Here is a 20,224-nt window from a genome sequence, read left to right as displayed (position 1 = left end):
TTTCCTTTACAACCGGACGGTAGTTTATCGAAAGGTAATATACGGAGCAAGTATATTGGACGTGTTGCTTTCCCAATACAAGGTTAGCAGGTGGGTGACACAAAACCACAAGTTTTTGAGCTAAAATTTTCAAATCTGAAACCCACCAAACCCACAAAAAGAATTTGCAAACACCGGTGAAGGGTTATTTCGGAAAACTTATCTAGGGTAAAAACTAGATTTAATTTTCAAAAGATCAAATATTTTCATAAAGATCCAATTTCCTTAAAGGATCTAAATTTTATAGTCATGTGGGACGGTAAACCACATCGTTACTACCATTGTTTATACTGCCGTATAGAAATCACTGATGTACAAAGTGTGAAAAATAAAGAAGTGATTCTAGTATATTTCAAAACTATATTGCTTGAGGACAAGCAACGCTCAAGTGTGGGAATATTTGATAATGCTAAAAACGAACATATATTTCATAGCATTATCCCTCAAGAAAGACAAGCTTTTAGTTGCAGTTGTCCTATTTACAAAGAATATTCGTTTAAATATTAAAAGGTGAAAACAAAAGACAGATTTGACGAATTGAAGACGCAAATGACCAAAAAGCTCAAAAGTACAAAGTAAAATCAAAGAGGTTCCAATTATTGATGAGAAACGTCTCAGAATTACAATAGTCCAAGATTCAAAACGCAAAGTACAAGATATTAAATTGTACGCAAGGACGTTCGAAAATCCGGAACCGGGACCAGAGTCAACTCTCAACGCTCGACGCAACGGACTAAAAATTACAAGTCAACGGAGTACAAGAATATAATATAATATATATATATAATTAAATTTAATTATATATATTATATTATATAATAAATAAATAAGTTGCCCACGTTTTTAAAGACTTTTGAGCCTCCCCAGCTGGCCATGCGATCGCATGGCCTTGAAGGGCAAAGCCCATGCGATCGCATGAGGCCCTTTTCCAGCCCACATGCCTATAAAAGTCACAGTTTGGTGCATCAAAAATATATATATCCATCCATCCAACTCTCAACTTATATATATATATATATATATATATATATATATATATATATATATATATATATATATATATATATATATATATATATATATATATATATATATATTAATTTTAATTTTAATTTCCAATAATAAGGGTATGTTAGCGCATGTTGTAAGGGAGTAAGTCAAAATTCTGTCCGTGTAACGCTACGCTATTTTTAATCGTTGTAAGTTATGTTCAACCTTTTTACATTAATGTCTCGTAGCTAAATTATTATTATGCTTATTTAAAACGAAGTAATCATGATGTTGGGCTAAATACTAAAATTGGGTAATTGGACTTTGTACCATAATTGGGGTTTGGACAAAAGAACGAAACTTGTGGAAATTAGACTATGGGCTATTAATGGGATTTATATTTGTTTAACTAAATGATAGTTTGTTAATTTTAATATAAAGATTTACAATTGGACATACCTATAAATAACCATATACACTCGATCGTACACAATGGGCGGGATATTTATATGTACGAATAATCATTCATTTAACCGGACACGGGAATGGATTAATAGTCTATGGAATTATTAAAACAGGGGTGAAATTATGTACAAGGACACTTGGCATAATTGATAACAAAGTATTAAAACCTTGGGTTACACGCAGTCGATAACCTGGTGTAATTATTAAACAAAGTATTAAAACCTTGTTACAGTTTAAGTCTCCAATTAGTTGGAATATTTAACTTCGGGTATAAGGATAATTTGATGAGGATACTCGCACTTTATATTTATGACTTTTGGACAGTTATGGACAAAAACCAGACGGACATATTAAATAATCCAGGACAAAGGACAATTAACCCATGGACATAAAACTAAAATCAACGCGTCAAACATCATGATTACGGAAGTTTAAATAAGCATAATTTCTTTATTTTCATATTTAATTATCGCAAGTTTATATTATCGCACTTTTATTTATTGTTATTGTATTTAATTGCACTTTTATTTATTGTACTTTTTAATTATCGCAAGTTTATATTATCGCACTTTTATTTATTGCAATTTCATTATCATTATTTACTTTACGCTTTAAACTAAGTCTTTTTTTTTATTTAATATTTTACATTAAGTTTTAACTGCGACTAAAGTTCTTAAAATCGAAAAACCAGTCATTAAACGGTAAAAACCCCCCTTTATAATAATAATATTACTTATATATATATTTGTATTTTTATAAATTAAAACTAATATAGCGTTAAGCTTTGTTTAAAAGATTTTCCCTCTGGAACGAACCGGACTTACTAAAAACTACACTACTGTACGATTAGGTACACTGCCTATAAGTGTTGTATCAAGGTTTAGGTATATCCATTCTATAAATAAATAAATATCTTGTGTAAAATTGTATCGTATTTAATAGTTTTTCCTAGTAAAATATAAGCTGTTAAATATACACCTGGCCCAAAATCCAATCTCATGCGATCGCATGAGCCTGAAGGCATAACTTCATGCGATCGCATGAGGGTCTCTGACAGGCTACAGGAAGCCCTAGTTCAGCATTAATTACGGGTTATTATTATTATTTAATTTAAAACCCTAATTAGGTTTTTAATATTTAATTAGTTAGTTTAGATTTTAATTAGTTTGTATTTTTAGTTTATTTAGTTTAATTAAATTATAAAATTAATAGTTTTATAAAATAAATAATATAAAAATAATATTTTTATAAAAATTGTACTTTTTACAACTTTTAGTATATTTTTATATTTTGTCTCTTTTTAATTATTTTAGCGTAATTTTTGTATTTTTCGCTCGTATTTAGTTTTAATCCATAGTTTTTGCCATAGTTATTTTTATTTCTAGATTTTTAGGCTTTGCCATAAAATCCCTTAAGTGCTTTTTCTTTAGACTAAGATTTATGTGCTTTAGAATTTTACGACGACATTTTTTTTTTATTTTAATACCTTTTTAAGTTATTGCCATTTGGGATATAGTTTTACTTGTAAGCTTTAATATTTTTAGACGCAACTTTTAATTCTTAGTTTTTAGTTCCTTTTTAAGTTTCAACGCGCTACTTTCTTATTTTTATTTTTCGACGCCTTTTACCTATGTATCAATTATCACTCCAATTAGTAATCTCAATTTGAAATTTTAATTTTAAGTTAGTGATAATAATAAGGTTGGGTTAGTCGAGTGTTTTAAAGTTTTATAAGTCACTCTTTTTCTTTCTTATTTCTCCAATTTTAATTTCGACGCGCTCTTTTTCTTTCTTATTTCTCCAATTCTAGTTTTTGGGACTTAGAATTTTCTCTATTTCTTTTCTAAATTTCTTTAAATTACGAAAATTTATTTTAAGTGGTTAAATTGATAGACATCAAAATTTTCTGGTTCGTAGTAATAGTTGGATTTGTACATGGACCGGGTTATTGGAGCAAAACAATACTCAATTATATTGAGACCAAATGAATCCTGCCCCTCTGCTGCATCTTTTGGCTATTCGAAACGTGGGTAAAATCAGAAAAGTCTATTAATTGGATAACTTATATAATTTTTCTTTCTTTTTAAAAACTAATAAGATATTCAGTGAATGCACCGAGCAAAACTTTCACCACCTTTTGTACGATCACCACCTGTAACTCGATCAAGACATCTAGCTAATATTATCGCCGTTGATTTTTCTTTAGAATCGTCATCCAGTCGACCAAGTACTCCAATTCAAATTTCCGATAATCCATTTTTTGAACCCGACCTCACAATTGAGAATCCAGAGAATATTCAGGGACAATTCATAGATCCTGAACCATTAATTTTTCCTCCGGAACCACCAATCATTCAAACAGAGATTGTTGAGGAACGAACCATTAAATTAGAATCCTCTAGTGATTCAGATTCAACAAATTCAATTATGGAAAATCTGGAACCTTTAAGTATGGAAGACCGAATGAGAGCTAAATGCACTGGCCAAGGTCACGCAATTACTCATCCAGACATTAATCAGATTATGAAATCAAAGGACAAATTCTACACATGGTGACTAATCAATGCCAATTTAGTGGTGCGCCGAAAGAAGATCCAAATGAACATCTTCGTACCTTTAATAGGATCTGTACTTTATTTAAAATAAGAGAAGTGGAAGATGAACAGATATATCTCATGTTATTTCCCTGGACTTTAAAGGGAGAAGCCAAAGATTGGTTGGAATCGTTACCTGAAGGGGCGATTGATACATGGGACGTTTTAGTTGAAAAATTTCTTAAACAATTCTTTCCAGCATCTAAAGCCGTGAGACTTCAAGGAGAAATTGTTACATTCACACAAAAGCCAAATGAAACTCTATATGAGGCATGGACCAGATTTGGAAAGTTATTGAGAGGATGTCCGCGACATGGTTTAGACACCTGTCAAATAGTACAAATATTCTACCAAGGATGCGACATCACTACAAGGAAAGACATCGACATAGCAGCTGGTGGTTCCATTATGAAGAAAACAGAAACTGTTGCTTACAAAATTATTGACAACACTGCTTCCCACTCACATGAGTGGCATCTAGAAAAAGATATCATTAGATCATCTAAAGCAGCTAGAGCCGATTCTAGCCATGACTTAGATTCCATTTATGCAAAGATATATGCTGTCGAGAGACGAATGGAAAAGATGACTAAGGATATTCACTCAATACGAATTAGTTGTGAGCAGTGTGGAGGACCACATTTAACAAAAGATTGTCTCAGTATTGAACTAACAATGGAACAAAGAGAGAATGTTTCATATCTAAACCAAAGGCCTGGAAATAATTATCAGAATAATTATCAATCGCCAAGACCGATTTACAACCAAAACCAGAATTATAATCGAAATGTTCCATACAACAACCAATAAGGTCCAAGTAATCAACAAGTATCCAATAATACTTACAACCAGCAAAGACCTAATTTTCAAAACAAACCACCACAAATCGATGATAAAAAGCCAAATTTAGAAGATATGATGACAAAGCTAGTTGAATCTCAAACACAGTTTTTCACATCTCAGAAACAAACGAATGAACAAAATGCTCAAGCATTTAGAAATCAACAAGCTTCTATTCAAAATTTGGAACAAGAAGTAAGTAACCTAGCAAGGTTAATAGGTGAAAGAAAACCGGAAAGTCTACCTAGTGATACAAATGCTAACCTCCGGAATGAAACAGCTAAAGCCATTACCACAAGAAGTGGTATTACACTTAAACCACCTGAAATACCTGTAATTTTTGAGAAAGCTATTCCTACTCCACAAGAACCACAACCTGAACAAGATAAGGAAAAAGAACCGGTAGTTGAAAAGGTTAATGAATATAACACAGTTAAAGCTAAACCTTATGTTAAACCATACCAACCACCACTTCCTTACCCGAGTAAAATGAGAAAAGAGAGACTCGAAGCCGAGCAATCCAAATTCTTGGATATGTTTAAACAGATAAATGTAAATCTTCCTTTCATTGATGTAATTTCAGGAATGCCTAGATATGCTAAATTTCTGAAAGATCTAATCTCAAATAGAAAGAAAATGGAAGAACTCTCGGCTGTTACTATGAATGCTAATTGTTCAGTAGTGCTGTTGAATAAGATACCAGAAAAATTATCAGATCCAGGAAGTTTCACAATTTCATGTTTTCTGGGTAGTCTTAGTTCAATAGAAGCATTGGCAGATTTAGGTGCTAGTATAAATTTAATGTCGTATTCATTATACACTAAACTAGACCTTGGAGAATTGAAACCAACACGAATAAGCATACAACTAGCCGATAGATCAGTAAAATATCCTAGAGGGATAATGGAGAACATGCTAGTTAAAGTTGGTACTTTAGTATTTTCAGTAGATTTTGTTGTTCTGGACATGGAAGAAGATTCTCAAGTTCCTCTCATATTAGGAAGACCATTTTTAAACACGGCTAAAGCAATGATAGACGTGTTTGGTAAGAAACTAACCCTAAGTATAGAGGATGAGAGTGTTACCTTTTCTGTTGATAGAGCTATGCAACAACCGCAATCTGCAGATGATATATGTTATTATATTCAAACTATAGAATCACATGCAGAATTGTTAAAAGAATTTCCAGAATTACAAGGAACATGAGAATGTTCTTTAAGAGAAGGAACTGAACCAATTGATGAAACTGAAATGTTAGCTACACTAATGGCTAATGGATATGAACCAACAACAGAAGAAATTCAAATGCTAAAAGAAGAAGATAGATATCGATACAAATCATCGATAGAAGAACCACCGATATTAGAGTTAAAGCCACTTCCAAACCATTTGGAATATGCTTATTTACATGGTGAATCTTAATTACCTGTAATAATATCGTCTTCTCTTACTGAAAATGAGAAATTACAACTCATTTCTGTGTTGAAAGCTCATAAACTAGCTATTGCATGAAAAATTCATGATATTAAAGGAATAAGTCCTTCGTATTGCACACATAAAATTCTTATGGAAGAAGGTCATAAAACGTATGCGCAACGCCAACGAAGACTAAATCCGAATATGCAAGATGTTGTTAAGAAAGAAATTATTAAACTGCTAGATGCAGGTTTAATTTATCCAATCTCTGATAGTCCTTGGGTAAGCCCAGTTCAATGCGTGCCTAAGAAGGGTGGCATGACTGTCATCACAAATGAGAAAAATGAGCTTATTCCTACTAGGACTGTAAAAGGATGGCGTTTTTGTATTGATTATAGAAAATTAAATGACGCCACCAGAAAAGATCACATTCCCTTACCTTTCATTGATCAAATGTTGGAAAGATTAGCCGAAAATAGTTACTATTGTTTTCTTGATGGTTTTTCGGGATATTTTCAAATTCCAATAGCACCCGAGGATCAAGAGAAAACCACATTCACGTGCCCTTATAGTACTTTTGATTACAAACGCATGCCATTTGGACTTTGCAACGCCCCTGCAACCTTTCAAAGGTGCATGATGACGATTTTTCATGACATGATAGAAGAATGCATGGAAGTTTTCATGGATGACTTTTCAGTCTTCGGTGATACTTTTGAATCATGTTTAGTTAATCTTGAACGAATGCTTATTAGATGCGAACAATCAAATCTAGTTCTTAATTGGGAGAAATGCCATTTCATGGTTAAAGAAGGCATCGTTCTTGGACATAAAATTTCAAAGGAAGGAATTGAAGTGGATAGAGCTAAAGTAGATGTAATTGCTAAACTTCCACATCCCACCAATGTTAGAGGAGTTAGGAGTTTTCTAGGGCATGTCGGTTTTTACCGACGTTTCATAAAAGATTTCTTCAAAATTGCCACTCCTATGAATAAACTCCTAGAAAAGGATGCTCCATTCATCTTTTCAGATGACTGTATTAAATCTTTTAATATTCTTAAAGAAAAACTCACTAATGCGCCGATTATGATAACTCCAAATTGGAATCTACCATTTGAACTTATGTGCGATGCAAGTGATTTTGCAATGGGAGCCGTTTTAGGACAAAGGATTGAAAAACGATTTCAACCTATATATTATGCTAGTAAGACGTTACAAGGAGCACAAACAAATTACACAACTACTGAAAAAGAACTCCTTGCTATTGTCTTTGCTTTTGACAAATTTCGTTTATATCTCGTTCTAGCTAAAACGGTGGTCTATACTGACCATTCTACTCTTAGATACCTATTTTCAAAACAAGATGCTAAACCAAGATTAATCCGTTGGATCTTACTCTTACAAGAGTTCGATATTGAAATCCGAGATAAAAGAGGAGCAGAAAATCTCGCAGCTGATCATCTTTCTCGTCTTGAAAATCCCGAATTAGAAGTTCTAAATGAATCGGCCATACATGACAACTTTCCTGATGAATATCTATTGAAGATAGATTATAATGAAATTCCATGGTTTGCAGACTATGCAAACTATTTAGTATGTGGATTCCTTGAAAAAGGATTGTCGTACCAAAAACGAAAGAAATTCTTTAGTGATATAAAACACTATTTCTGGGAAGATCCACCTTTGTTTAAAAGTTGTCCAGATGGAATAATACGCTGATGTGTATTCGGAGATGAAGCTAGTAAAATCTTAAACCATTGTCACATAGGACCAACAGGAGGGCATTATGGGCCTCAACTAACAGCAAGAAAAGTTTACGATGATGGATTCTATTGGCCTACAATTTACAAAGACGCACACCTTCTTTGCAAATCCTGTGATGCTTGTCAAATGGCCGAAAAAATAGGTCAACGTGATGAAATGCCACAAAATGTCATTCAAGTATGTGAAGTATTTGACATTTGGGGTATTGACTTTATGGGTTCATTTCCAAAATCTCATAATAATCTCTACATTCTCGTTGCCATAGATTATGTATCTAAATAGGCGGAAGCACAAGCTCTCCCGACTAATGATGCACGAGTTGTAGTCAACTTTTTAAAACGTCTTTTTGTAGGGTTTGGAACACCGAAAGCTTTAATAAGTGATCGGGGAACTAATTTCTGTAATAATCAACTTGAGAAAGTTCTTAAAAGATATGGAGTAACTCATAAAATCTCCACTGCTTATCATCCACAGACAAGTGGACAAGTTGAAAATACCAACCGAGCTTTAAAACGTATTCTGGAGAAAACCGTAGGAATAGTCCATTAAATTAGAGGATGCACTCTGGGCTTTTAGAACAGCTTACAAAACTCCAATTGGAACCACACCTTTTAGACTCGTTTACGAAAAAGCATGTCATCTTCCAGTAGAAATTGAACACAAAGCATTTTGGGCTTTGAAGACATGTAATCTTGATTTACATGAAGCTGGACGTCTACGATTAAGTTAACTAAACGAATTAGAAGAATTAAGACATGAAGCATACGAAAATTCGTTAATCTATAAAGAAAGAACGAAGAAATGACATGATAAAAGAATCCGAATTTTAAAAGAATTTGAAGAAGGAGACAGAGTTCTTCTTTTCAATTCACGATTCAAGCTATTTCTTGGAAAATTGAAATCAAGATGGTCTGGACCATTTATAGTCAAAAGAGTTTTCCCATACGGAACTGTAGAATTAATAAATTCAAATGGGATTGAATTTAAGGTTAATGGTCACAGAGTTAAACATTACATAGATAGTCCGATGGAAGTTGACAACGAAGTTAATCACAATTTCGACACCACAGCTAACTAAGTGTGGGGAGAATCAAGTCTTTTAAAGGATAATATGTATTTCTGTTAGAGTTAGATTTTCTGTTTTCGTGTAGTTCTCGAAAATGGAACCCGAATGGTCTTTCCCTAGCAGACCCTAAAGAACTAGTCTTCTCCCCCCATTCTGAATTTTTATTTTTTTAGGTTTTTACGAAATGAAGACTTCCTGTGAACTAAACCATGGTCTAATGCTACATGCTTTGATCACTAAATGTAATAATGACACACTTCCGAGTGAACTAGTATCAGTAATCAGAGAAAAATTGGACGGAGTAAGAAAAGAATCCAGATGCGAAGATAATAAGTTACAATTTGGTAAAGGAAAATCAAAATCCTCAGCGAAAAGTAGAGCACGACACCTTGAAAAATGTCACAAATGCGGAAAATGGTCACACGAAGGTAAATGTTCAAATAATCAAACCAATTCAAACACCGAATTTGTTACTTTATGTAGAGACGGACCGTTCATATGTTTAGAAGAAAAATCGATAAATGCTCGAGGTTACGCCTATGTAGCCATGGAAAACCAATTAGTCCGACTATCTTATAAGTGGTCTAGAGCATATCACTAAGAAATCTATTTCACAGGTAAGTTTGTACAGTTTTCATTTTTTATTTTAATTTTTAACCATTTGATAATAAATGCTAATTTGTTCGCTATAAAGTATTAAATTGGTAATCGATAAAATTAGGTCTTGCTACCGAAATTATTGATATCATACAAAAATTTATTACATCACTGCGAAATTTAACGTTTATTCTTAAGGTATAAATATCCTTAATCAATCAACCCAAAATATTTCAAAAATTCGTCATGAGTTAAATTAGGTTATTGAACCGAAATTACTTTACCGAAAAGAGGGGCGCATATTTTTGATAATATTTGATTGATTAAAGTGGGATAAAAGACCAAAAAGATTTTTAATTTTATTTTTACTTTGTTTTTATAATTAATATTAAAATAATATTATAAACTTGTTAAAATTAATATATATTTAAAATTGTAAATATTTGAAAAATTAGTATTTTTAATATAAGTTTGTATGTATAAAAACAAAAATATAATTTAAGTTTGGTGTGAATTTTTAATATGAATTTTTAATTTTATGCATTTTAAATTTAAGTTTGGTGTGAATTTAAAAACAAAAATTTACTTTATTTCGCTAAGTTAAAAATATGATTTTTAAAATTCATCGTGAGTTGAAGACTAGGTCGTTGAACCGAAATTGCTTTACCCAAGGGAGGGACGAGAACTTTTATTATCATTATTTTTTAATCCTTTTGAATTAAAGTATGCCAAAAATATTAAAAAACCCAAAAATCTTTGCTTTTAAAACCGCACTTAAAAATGACAAATTTTAAATTTTTTGTCGAGGGACGGACTAGAACATTGTTTCGAAACACCCTCATCCTAAAAAGAAACAAAATTTTAAATTTAATTAATTATATGTTCTAAAAGTGTAAGGTTTTATAAAAAGAAAATGAAAAACAAATGTGATGTAACAACAAGACGGAATGAACAAATGATGTGCACCATTTATCATTCAGCAAACAAACGCCAATATGTTTGGAAACTTTGGTAAAATTTAATCATTTTTCTACGCTAATCACCTTCAATAATATAAATTGTTACTGATTTCTTGCAAATGAGGGCATTGCAAGATCTTAAATGTGGGAAGGGGTTAAATTCTTTCGAATTTTTAAAATTTTTATCTTAAACACTTGGTTACCATTAAAAATACTAGTAAAGCAGTAGTTGTATTAGAATCTAGTGCTCTCTGATAATAAAGAACAACCCTAGTCTTATATACTGACTACCCAATTCTAGTAAAATTTTTCAAAATTTTCAATTAAATGAACTCAAAATCATGTTTATACATATTTATGAATGATAAAACTAGGTGTTAACACCGAAATTATTGTTACCTTGGAAAGGACATAAATTGAGAAACAAACCAAAATGTTAGAATTCATTTAAAATGGAATAGAGGACAATAAAAAGGAAAATAAAAAGCCAAGTGTGGGAAAAATTACCAAGTTATTTAAAACATATGTCACATATTTTTGTACAAATAACTGAAGATACTTTTGCTTTGGACTAAAATAAAAAGTTTTACCCGATTTACTGTAAGAAAGATGGATCTACACGATGAATCAATTCCATCATTAAAAAGAAGTAAAGTCTTCCGAAAAAGAAACGCGCTTCTTGATTTAGGTCATGAAGTTGCCGTCCAGACCAGCTGTAGGTTGACGAAAAATCTAGAAAAGTCATCACTAAAATCAGCAGGAAATCCACGGACCTCAGCATTAAACAGGGTCGCCAAGTGGTCAGACTTATACTAACCATGAGAGGATCTGTCTTGTAAAATGGCGAGGACGCCGTGCAAATTAGCTGGATAAGACTAATGAATCAGATCCCCAGAAAGGATAATCTCCTTTAAAGATCAAAAATTAGCTTTTAAGACTGATATTACTCAATCCTAGAGATTGACCTTAAAGATTGAGAATTACAAACTCATGGAATTCGATGATATCTAAACTCAAGCTTGAACGAGAAAATATTTTGATCAAAATTACAAACCGATTTGTTTTCTGAAAACCCATTTTCAATGCGTTCATTACCTTTGAACGTAAAATCCTAGGAATTCACCTGGAATTCATTAGGTCACCTGAACCAAATCGGGTGTCAACTGTAAGAACGGTTGTTGCATAGCATGGTCAAAGACGGACCTTGTGCCAAAACGGAAAATTATAAGGGTGAGCTTTACTATTGCTCCTACAAAGGATAGTAATTGCGTCCGACACGTTATAAGACCATAATTAAAAGCATGTCAGGGGACATTGCCTTAACAGTTGCTTGTTCAACGCTTTCCTTTACAAACGGACGGTAGTTTATCGAAAGGTAATATACGGAGCAAGTATACTGGACGTGTTGCTTTCCCAATACAAGGTTAGCAAGTGGGTGACACAAAACCACAAGTTTTTGAGCTAAAATTTTCAAATCTGAAACCCACCAAACCCACAAAAAGAATTTGCAAACACCGGTGAAGGGTTATTTCGGAAAACTTATCTAGGGAAAAAACTAGATTTAATTTTCAAAAGATCAAATATTTTCATAAAGATCTAATTTCCTTAAAGGATCTAAATTTTATAGTCATGTGGGACTGTAAACTTCATCGTTACTACCATTATTTATACCGCCGTATAGAAATCACTGATGTACAAAGTGTGAAAAATAAAGAAGTGATTCTAGTATATTTCAAGACTATATTGCTTGAGGACAAACAACGCTCAAGTGTGGGAATATTTGATAATGCTAAAAACGAACATATATTTCATAGCATTATCCCTCAAGAAAGACAAGCTTTTAGTTGCAGTTGTCCTATTTACAAGGAATATTCGTTTAAATATTAAAAGGTGAAGACAAAAGACAGATTCGACAAATTGAAGACGCAAACGACCAAAAAGCTCAAAAGTACAAAGTACAATCAAAGAGGTTCCAATTATTGATGAGAAACGTCTCAGAATTACAAGAGTACAAGATTCAAAACGCAAAGTACAAGATATTAAATTGTACGCAAGGACGTTCGAAAATCCGGAACCGGGACCAGAGTCAACTCTCAACGCTCGACGCAACGGACTAAAAATTACAAGTCAACGGAGTACAAGAATATATATATATATATATATATATATATATATATATATATATATATATATATATATATATATATATATATATATATATATATATATATATATATATAATTAAATTTAATTATATATATTATATTATATAATAAATAAATAAGCAGCCCATGTTTTTAAAGACTTTTGAGCCTCCCCAGCTGGCCATGCGATCGCATGGCCTTGAAGGGCAAAGCCCATGCGATCGCATGAGGCCCTTTTCCAGCCCACATGCCTATAAAAGTCGCAGTTTGGTGCATCAAAAATATATATATCCATCCATCCAACTCTCAACGTGTGTGTGTATATATATATATATATATATATATATATATATATATATATATATATTATAATTTTAATTTTAATTTTATTTTTCAATAATAAGGGTATGTTAGCGCATGTTGTAAGGGTGTAAGTCAAAATTCTGTCCGTGTAACGCTACGCTATTTTTAATCATTGTAAGTTATGTTCAACCTTTTTACATTAATGTCTCGTAGCTAAATTATTATTATGCTTATTTAAAACGAAGTAATCATGATGTTGGGCTAAATACTAAAATTGGGTAATTGGGCTTTGTACCATAATTGGGGTTTGGACAAAAGAACGACACTTGTGGAAATTAGAATATGGGCTATTAATGGGCTCTATATTTGTTTAACTAAATGATAGTTTGTTAATTTTAATATAAGGATTTACAATTAGACATACCTATAAATAACCATATACACTCGATCGAACACGATGGGCGGGATATTTATATGTACGAATAATCATTCATTTAACCGGACACGGGAATGGATTAATAGTCTATGGGATTATTAAAACAGGGGTGAAATTATGTACAAGGACACTTGGCATAATTGATAACAAAGTATTAAAACCTTGGGTTACACGCAGTCGATAACCTGGTGTAATTATTAAACAAAGTATTAAAACCTTGTTACAGTTTAAGTCCCCAATTAGTTGGAATATTTGACTTCGGGTATAAGGATAATTTGACGAGGATACATGCACTTTATATTTATGACTGATTGACTGTTATGGACAAAAACCAGACGGACATATTAAATAATCCAGGACAAAGGACAATTAACCCATGGGCATAAAACTAAAATCAACGCGTCAAACATCATGATTACGGAAGTTTAAATAAGCATAATTTCTTTATTTTCATATTTAATTATCGCAAGTTTATATTATCGCACTTTTATTTATTGTTATTGTATTTAATTGCACTTTTATTTATTGTACTTTTTAATTATCGCAAGTTTATATTATCGCACTTTTATTTATTGCAATTTCATTATCATTATTTACTTTACGCTTTAAATTAAGTCTTTTATTTATTTAATATTTTACATTAAGTTTTAACTGCGACTAAAGTTCTTAAAATCGACAAACCGGTCATTAAACGGTAAAAACCCCCCTTTATAATAATAATATTACTTATATATATATTTGTATTTTTATAAATTAAAACTAATATAGCGTTAAGCTTTGTTTAAAAGATTTTCCCTGTGGAACGAACTGGACTTACTAAAAACTACACTACTGTACGATTAGGTACACTGCCTATAAGTGTTGTAGCAAAGTTTAGGTATATCCATTCTATAAATAAATAAATATCTTGTGTAAAATTGTATCGTATTTAATAGTTTTTCCTAGTAAAATATAAGCTGTTAAATATACACCTGGCCATGAGCACGAAGGCATAACTTCATGCGATTGCATGAGGGTCTCTGACAGGCCACAGGAAGCCCTAGTTCAGCATTAATTACGGGTTATTATTATTATTTAATTTAAAACCCTAATTAGGTTTTTAATATTTAATTAGTTAGTTTAGATTTTAATTAATTTGTATTTTTAGTTTATTTAGTTTAATTAAATTATAAAATTAATAGTTTTATAAAATAAATAATATAATAATAATATTTTTATAAAAATTGTACTTTTTACAACTTTTAGTATATTTTTATATTTTGTCTCTTTTTAATTATTTTAGCGTAATTTTTGTATTTTTCGCTCGTATTTAGTTTTAATCCATAGTTTTTGCCATAGTTATTTTTATTTCTAGATTTTTAGGCTTTGCCGTAAAATCCCTTAAGTGCTTTTTCTTTAGACTAAGATTTATGTGCTTTAGAATTTTACGACGACATTTTTTTTTTTATTTTAGTACCTTTTTAAGTTATTGCCATTTGGGATATAGTTTTACTTGTAAGCTTTAATATTTTTAGACGCAACTTTTAATTCTTAGTTTTTAGTTCCTTTTTAAGTTTCAACGCGCTACTTTCTTATTTTTATTTTTCGACCCCTTTTACCTATGTATCAATTATCACTCCAATTAGTAATCTCAATTTGTAATTTTAATTTTAAGTTAGTGATAATAATAAGGTTGGGTTAGTCGAGTGTTTTAAAGTCTTATAAGTCACTCTTTTTCTTTCTTATTTCTCCATAACCACTCGAAGCGGTTTAACCACTAAAGGGGTCAAAGACCCTCAACCACAACCCTTTATCACCCATGAACCACTACCAAGCTTTGTTGAAGAGGAAATCGGGGTAAATAAAGAGAAGGGTAAAGAAAAGGTTAACTCAAACGAGGGTACGGATAACAATGAATCGTGTAAGAAAAAGGGTAGTGAGCCTTTGAAGGCTACGAGATCGTTGCCATATCCAAATGCTTTGAGGAAAGACAAGTTGGCGGCTCAATATAAAAAGTTTCAAGAAATGACGAAGAACATCTCGGTTAACCTACCAATAACCGATGTGCTTAAAGGAATGCCTAACTACGGTCGGTTCATCAAGGAGCTCATATCTCAAAGGGGTAAATACTGTAGTGACCCGAACTTTTCCATGTTTATATATATATTAAATGAAATTGTTATTTACATGATTAAGTGTTTCCAACATGTTAAGCAATCAAACTTGTTAAGACTTGATTAATTGAAATAGGTTTCATATAGACAATTGACCACCCAAGTTGACCGGTGATTCACGAACGTTATAACTTGTAAAAACTATACGATGACATATATATGGTTATATATATAGTTAACATGATTTTAATATAAGTATGTATCTCATTAGGTATTTTAACAATGAGTTATATACATAAAAATGAGACTATTAATTTAAGAAACTCGAAAACGATATATATAACGATTATCGTTATAACAACGTCTTACTAGGTACATATGAATCATATTAAGATATTGATACACTTGGTTAATTATGTTAAATGATAAGTAAATATATTATTAAGTGTATTAACAATAAAATACATATGTAAAAATAAGACTACTAACTTAATGATTTCGAAACGAGACATATATGTAACGATTATCATTGTAACGACATTTAACTGTATATATATCATACTAAGATATATTATATATCATAATATCATGATAATATAATAATTTAACATCTCATTTGTTATAATAAACAATGGGTTAACAACATTCAACAAGATCGTTAACTTAAAGGTTTCAAAACAACATTTACATGTAACGACTAACGATGACTTAACGACTCAGTTAAAATGTATATACATGTAGTGTTTTAATATGTATTCATACACTTTTGAAAGACTTCAAGACACTTATCAAAATACTTCTACTTAACAAAAATGCTTACAATTACATCCTCGTTCAGTTTCATCAACAATTATACTCGTATGCACCCGTATTCGTACTCGTACAATACACAGCTTTTAGATGTATGTACTATTGGTATATACACTCCAATGATTAGCTCTTAGCAGCCCATGTGAGTCACCTAATACATGTGGGAACCATCATTTGGCAACTAGCATGAAATATCTCATAAAATTACAAAAATATGAGTAATCATTCATGACTTATTTACATGAAAACAAAATTACATATCCTTTATATCTAATCCATACACCAACGACTAAAAACACCTACAAACACTTTCATTCTTCAATTTTATTCATCTAATTGATGTCTCTCAAGTTCTATCTTCAAGTTCTAAGTGTTCTTCATAAATTCCAAAAGTTATAGTTTCATAAAATCAAGAATACTTTCAAGATTGCAAGTTTACTTCCAAGTTTTCTAAATCCATTCCAAGTAATCATCCAAGATCAAGAAACCTTTGTTACTTACAGTAGGTTATCTTTCTAATACAAGGTAATAATCATATTCAAACTTTAATTCAATTTCTATAACTATAACAATCTTATTTCGAGTGGAAATCTTACTTGAAATTGTTTTCGTGTCATGATTCTGCTTCAAGAACTTTCAAGCCATCCAAGGATCCTTTGAAGCTAGATCTATTTTTCTCATTTCCAGTAGGTTTATCCAAGGAACTTGAGGTAGTAATGATGTTCATAACATCATTCGATTCATACATATAAAGCTATCTTATTCGAAGGTTTAAACTTATAATCACTAGAACATAGTTTAGTTAATTCTAAACTTGTTCGCAAATACAAGTTAATCCTTCTAACTTGACTTTTAAAATCAACTAAACACATGTTCTATATCTATATGATATGCTAACTTAATGATTTAAAACCTGGAAACACGAAAAACACCGTAAAACCGGATTTACGCCGTCATAGTAACATCGCGGGCTGTTTTGGGTTAGTTAATTAAAAACTATGATAAACTTTGATTTAAAAGTTGTTATTCTGGGAAAATGATTTTTATTATGAACATGAAACTATATCCAAAAATTATGGTTAAACTCAAAGTGGAAGTATGTTTTCTAAAATGGTCATCTAGACGTCGTTCTTTCGACTGAAATGACTACCTTTACAAAAACGACTTGTACCTTATTTTTCCGACTATAAACCTATACTTTTTCTATTTATATTTATAAAATAGAGTTCAATATGAAACCATAGAAATTTAATTCACTCAAAACGGATTTAAAATGAAGAAGTTATGGGTAAAACAAGATTAGATAATTTTTCTCATTTTAGCTACGTGAAAATTGGTAACAAATCTATTCCAACCATAACTTAATTAACTTGTATTGTATATTATGTAATCTTGAGATACCATAGACACGTATACAATGTTTCGACCTATCATGTCGACACATCTATATATATTTCGGAACAACCATAGACACTCTATATGTGAATGTTGGAGTTAGCTATACAGGGTTGAGGTTAATTCCAAAATATATATAGTTTGAGTTGTGATCAATACTGAGATACGTATACACTGGGTCGTGGATTGATTCAAGATAATATTTATCGATTTATTTCTGTACATCTAACTGTGGACAACTAGTTGTTGGTTACTAACGAGGACATCTGACTTAATAAACTTAAAACATCAAAATATATTAAAAGTGTTGTAAATATATTTTGAACATACTTTGATATATATGTATATATTGTTATAGGTTCGTGAATCAACCAGTGACCAAGTCTTACTTCCCGACAAAGTAAAAATCTATGAAAGTGAGTTATAGTCCCACTTTTAAAATCTAATATTTTTGGGATGAGAATACATGCAGGTTTTATAAATGATTTACAAAATAAACACAAGTACGTGAAACTACATTCTATGGTTGAATTATCGAAATAGAATATGCCCCTTTTTATTAAGTCTGGTAATCTAAGAATTAGGGAACATACACTCTAATTGGCGCGAATCCTAAAGATAGATCTATTGGGCCTAACAAACCCCATCCAAAGTACCGGATGCTTTAGTACTTCGAAATTTATATCATATCCGAAGGGTGTCCCGAAATGATGGGGATATTCTTATATATGCATCTTGTTAATGTCGGTTACCAGGTGTTCACCATATGAATGATTTTTATCTCTATGTATGGGATGTGTATTGAAATATGAAATCTTGTGGTCTATTGTTACGATTTGATATATATAGGCTAAACCTATAACTCACCAACATTTTTGTTGACGTTTAAAGCATGTTTATTCTCGGGTGAATACTAAGAGCTTCCGCTGTTGCATACTAAAATAAGGACAAGATTTGGAGTCCATGTTTGTATGATATTGTGTAAAAACTGCATATAAGAAACTGATTTCGATGTAACATATTTGTATTGTAAACCATTATGTAATGGTCATGTGTAAACAGGATATTTTAGATTATCATTATTTGATAATCTACGTAAAGCTTTTTAAACCTTTATTTATGAAATAAAGGTTATGGTTTGTTTTAAAAATGAATGCAGTCTTTGAAAAACGTCTCATATAGAGGTCAAAACCTCGCAACGAAATCAATTAATATGGAACGTTTTTAATCAATAAGAACGGGACATTTCAGTTGGTATCAGAGCGTTGGTCTTAGAGAACCAGAAAATTTGCATTAGTGTGTCTTATCGAGTTTGTTAGGATGCATTAGTGAGTCTGGACTTCGACCGTGTTTTCTTTAAAAATGATTGCTTAACATTTTTGTTGGAAACTATATATTATTAACATGTATATATTATGTGATATATTAATCTCTTAACATGTTTGATATTGTGTTATAGATGTCTACCTCTAGCACAAATCTCATTGATTTACCTAATAATAACGAAGAGTCGAATATATATTGGACTGATTCACAAGTTCCCGAAGAAGAACCGGAAGAAGAATCAGAACCGGAAGAAGAATCAGAACCGGAAGAGGAGGAACCGGAGGAGGAAATAGAACCGGTGGGGGAAATAATAAAACGGTTAAGTAAAAGAAAATCCTCAACCAACCGACCAAAGTTAATTATGGTCAATGGTGTTTCCGCCAAGGAAGCAAAATATTGGGAGGATTACCAATTCTCCGATGAATCGGATTCCGACGAGAATTCCGATGATGTTATAGAAATTACCCCAACTGAATTTAAAAAGGCAAAAGAAAATAATAAGGGAAAGGGCATAAAAATAGAGAAATCTAATTCCAACCCCGATGAACTTTATATGTATCGTCAACCCCCGAAGCCCTTAAGTTGTAACAATGACCCGGGAACCTCTAAACCACCAGGTTTTTCTAAACCGTTGTGAAAAACGACAGCTCGTATTAGGGGAACATCATATATCCCTAGAAACTTGGCAAAACGAACCAAAACCGAAGAAGAAGAAACGAGCGAGTCGGAATAAGATAGTTGTATTCGTGTGGTGTAATATATGTAATATAGTGTGCTTATGCTTTATGATATATGTAAAAATTGCTTGTATTAATAAGTATTTTTTTTTATGAATCTAACTCTTGTCTATTTTACAGTATAAAAACACAAAATGGATAGACAACCCAATATTTTAAGAGACCTACCCGGAGACATGATTGATGAAATCTTGTCTAGAGTCGGTTAGAATTCTTCGGTACAACTATTTACGGTGAAATCAGTTTGTAA

The sequence above is a fragment of the Rutidosis leptorrhynchoides genome, chromosome 3, assembly GCF_046630445.1.
Source record: "Rutidosis leptorrhynchoides isolate AG116_Rl617_1_P2 chromosome 3, CSIRO_AGI_Rlap_v1, whole genome shotgun sequence".
NCBI lineage: Eukaryota > Viridiplantae > Streptophyta > Magnoliopsida > Asterales > Asteraceae > Rutidosis > Rutidosis leptorrhynchoides.
The sequence above is the reverse complement of the archived record's forward strand: the minus strand, read 5'-3'. Positions refer to the sequence as shown.